We start from the raw sequence: 4,576 nt of genomic DNA, 5'->3' as shown, positions 1-4,576 counted from the left end.
TAATAAGATCAGTGCAAGTGAACAGTTTCTTATAGTGTATCCGAACGTGTTAGTTTCGTAAATTCTTTTTAATTTATTTTTCTTGTTCCTACTTGATTTGATTTGGGTACGTAAAGAATTTTTTTAATAAATATTATTTATTAACATAATAATTATTTTTTTGTAATATTTAGACTGTTTAAATTAAAATTTAATAATTCTAGAACTGGTAATCATAATTATTATTTCATTTATATTTATTTTATTTTAACACATTATTATATGTGTTCGAATTTTAAATGAGTAATAAATGGGTATTTATTATAAATATTAAAATTAGTCATTGTCTCCTCCATAAAATATGAAACAAAAAGAAATTACTTCGTAAATTTATTTAATAAAAAGTATGTTTTCATTTATTCTCTAATTAATATTAAATAAAATAATTAATGTGTACCGCTATATTTTGTGTGTTATAATAAGAATTTCTTTTCCTTTTTTAGTATAATATAATATGTATTTAGTACTAAAATTAGGTATTACGAGCTTCACTTGTTGCATTCACGGTTACGTATATACTTATTTCAGGCTAGCTTATTACTTGAAAATCGTTAAATTGACGTAACCTTGTTGCTTTATCTCGACTCGAGCTTCAAATCATAAAGAGATAAACCACGAAAAAACAAATTCAATTATAAATTTCAAAATTCTAAAATATAAATACAAAAAAGCTCATGTCATAACGAGCAACTGGAAAATTTTTAAGCATAACTACAAATCAGAAAATATACACTTAAAAGCAAGCAAATTAATGTTAATTATTGTATTACCACAATGCTAGTAATCGAGAAACTGAACTACCCATTTTCTTTAGTATTATATTGAATATTTTAGTATCAAAAAGAGCTGGAACTTATAAGTCAGAAATAAAAAACTTTACTCTAACTCAATACATTAAAAGTAAAAGGTATTGTTTTCATATCAGGAATGTAATCAATATATACATAATTTAATTAATTATCTATATAACGATTACATCTCTGAAATGATGAATTTGTGTACCAAATTTCACAGAAAATTTCTTAATCTTAGCCTCAGCTTTGATTGCATAATAGGCAATAAAACATCTTTATAAACATCCATACCTACAATAGTTCAAATTGTATGTTCAAAGTTTAAAAAGATAGTTTTTAGATTGACAAATATATTAATTTCAGTTTTATATTCAATTTACCCACCCTAAACGAACTCTACATTTTTTATTATTTTAGATAACACAGCCGTTGGCAAAAGTCAGGTTTAATGACGTTCAATGGGAGTAAAAAATTTGCGAACTGTGAATACTATCACTTCGTGCCGTAATTTGAAACGCACTCAGCCCGGACAAACGAGGGCTACGGTTTCCAGGCCTCGCCGAAGGGTTTTATTTTAATTTTTCATTCTGATATTTAAAATTCGAATGCAAAAATATTTTGTCATTTTCGTAATTATTTTCAAATACTTAAAAAAAACGAAAATTATTGACATTGACAACTAATTTTCAACACAAATTAAATTGCTAGCAATATAGTGTTGACTTTTTTTTAATACGAAGTTGTTCATAGGGTTGGTTGCTAAACTCACCCTAATATTGTAGTAAGAGACTTACTAATAGAGTTAGATTTATCATAATTATTATAATAACTTTTTGTGAGCGAAGGGTCTTTATACTTCATAATTATTATAAAGACGGTTCCTCCGCAAAAAGTAGCAGATATTTCGCGTGAATATACTGTTGTTTTTATTGTAGTGCTCTAAAATATCTACTTTGTAAGTATAGCACAAAAATCTACCAAAAAGTTACCGACGGATCTCGAACTCTACTACTCTATGATATCATATAATTTAAAACGCGAAATGCACGGTTAATATTAAGAACAGGACAAGGATAAAATAATGGCTATCGATATTAATTAATTCCAGTTAAAATTAAAACGTAATCTAAAAAGCGCATCAAAATATTTTTATGAAGTATAAATTACTTATACTCACTCCATTTATCCGTAATCGCATATTTACAGCTTTAGAACATTCCAGAGATTTACTGTTTTCATTTATTGGTATTCAAACTGATTTCTTTATTTTACTGTTTTACCTATTTTGTACCTGTTTTACTTATTTAGTAAGAAAAATATACGTGTGTAATTTTTATTCACATAACAATAAGCTATATAAGCTATGTTTGTTGATATATTAAAAAATGGTAATAGAAAAATAAGACAAATATAAAGATACCTAAGAAACAATTTACAATGAATAATAGGCATTTCATATTGATACAAGACTTTATACTCTGATAAAAACAGTATAAAAGCCGATTATAAGCTAACAAATACCTAACATAATGTGAGAAGTTTCTAACATGTTAAGTGTGATGTGTAAATCAATATTGTACAGGTATCGTGGTTGGTTCTTCGCGCTATAATTATGAACAATTGAACATCCTTTGTCACTCTACTTCTACATTAAATAAATACTCTATAATGACTTGATTCAAGATTACAGTTACTAGATTCTCCTTTCCATGTTTGTCCATTCTACTCGCATGTGTAATATGTGAAAGGAATTCAGAATTCAAAATTCAATTACTATGTAAAAGCATTACAAAGATGGGGGTTTTCCAATAATACGCTTACAAACTCGAGCAATGTTCCGATAATTCTATTAAATTCTAAAATTGTACTATGTACTCATTGTTACTACTCCACTAATTATGAAATGTTGAATACTGTACATTGTACATACTTTGAATTATGTATTTGTTACTAATTACGCAACTATGAGTGAAGTGTCATTCACTTTTGAAATTAATTCCGATCAACATCCTTGGGGTGCGGCTACAAGTGTGTACTAGGTTACTAGTATCAATATTACTTGGTTAGTTTAATGATCATGAAATACAAAACGAATACCAATGTATTAGTTTCATATTTCATGATCATTGAACAAACCTCGGTTGATTCGTCATAAGTTCATTGTATTATTAATGTATTCTTATAAAAGAGTACCAAACTCAATTGGATTAAAATTGACTCCTGTTCGAATTAAATTTATTATAAAAAATTATAGTTACTTTTTATTTTAGTTTTATATATAAAATTATAAATTTTTTAATGCAAAAAAAAAAAAATTGTGCTTCAATATGCTTTTATTTAGAAACGTGCATGGTTTTTCGTTGATTAATGACGAGTAAATACTAGACAATTATAATTATTATTAAGTATTTTTTTTTTTCCTAAAGTATAACTTAATAATTGTATTTTATAAAGTAGTATTTTGTATAACTTAAAATTGTACACTACTTGATGGAAGGTTGAAACCGTCGCATATAGACATGACCGAGGCAGAGCGAGTATATCAAAGATATGGATATCACAATGTCCGACTGTTTGTCTTATGCGCTGCAAATCCTTAGGACAAAAGGAATATGGTTCCGTACCCACAAATTCACTACGCTATCTAACTGTTCAAGCCGGAATCACAGATGACTACACTTTGGAAGTAAATTGGCACCCACGCAGACTGTACAAACTCTCCGTCTGCTGAACCAATATTTTACTTATTTCTGCCTTGAAACAGCAATGTTTTAATATGTTTCAGTCTGAAGTTAAATAAGCTGCACTACTATTCACAAACAGATATCCTATACTAAATATGAAGGTATACATTCATTTGTATACCCTGACAGTTTGTACAGAATTGATAATAACATAAGAGTAAATAATTTTCCTAAGTAGCTCTCTAAAAAGTCGTATTCGCTATCTAAGTCTCAATTACTTCAGCCGCCAACCTCCTTGCTTTGTAATCTGTTTTTAGATTGATGCGTGGAGATAAGTGCTTGTAGTAGTAGTTACAGGATATGAAGGCTTAAAATATTTGTTGTCTGTAATGCAAACACAGAATAATGTACGTCACATCATAACATAGTGCATAGTGTTTATGTTTATCAATTACAAAATTAGGTGGACCGTAACTAGTTTGGCATTTCGGTTACAAAAAAAAAAGATTGTTCTAATTAGCATGCTCGTAATTGATGTGTACAAATTTAGCAAACTTATAATTTAAAATATACAAGTGGTATACATGTTATAGCCAGATCCTTTATATTAGTAATTTTCATATGCAGTGTTTTTCTTAATGGTTTTAAATATATTTAAGGCCAAATTATAATAATTATCCGCAGATTAAATGATAAGAGGCACTGTAATACTATGAGTAATGTAATATATTCTGTGATATAGACGTGGATGACAAAAGTCAACTTTTAGTAGGTCAGTCATCATTACAGCCGCTTATTTACCACTTCCGTAACCTTCATTAGAAAACAGAAAAAAATAAAGTAATGTTCATATCTTGTGTATGTTTTTAGATATTATTATTATCGTATACATAATCGTAAAAGTGTCATGGTCATGTCGACCACTGAATAACGATCCAAAATTATTTCAGTACATCCATTACCTGCAGTATAATAATATAAATGTTTTATTATAAGAAACTTTATGAATCACGGGCTATTATACTTATTCTATTAAACTTTTTGCATTAAACTAGTGAG

The sequence above is a fragment of the Achroia grisella genome, unplaced genomic scaffold (assembly GCF_030625045.1).
Source record: "Achroia grisella isolate CSIRO2021 unplaced genomic scaffold, CSIRO_AGI_Agris_v1 utg241, whole genome shotgun sequence".
In the NCBI taxonomy this organism is placed as follows: domain Eukaryota; kingdom Metazoa; phylum Arthropoda; class Insecta; order Lepidoptera; family Pyralidae; genus Achroia; species Achroia grisella.
The sequence above is the reverse complement of the archived record's forward strand: the minus strand, read 5'-3'. Positions refer to the sequence as shown.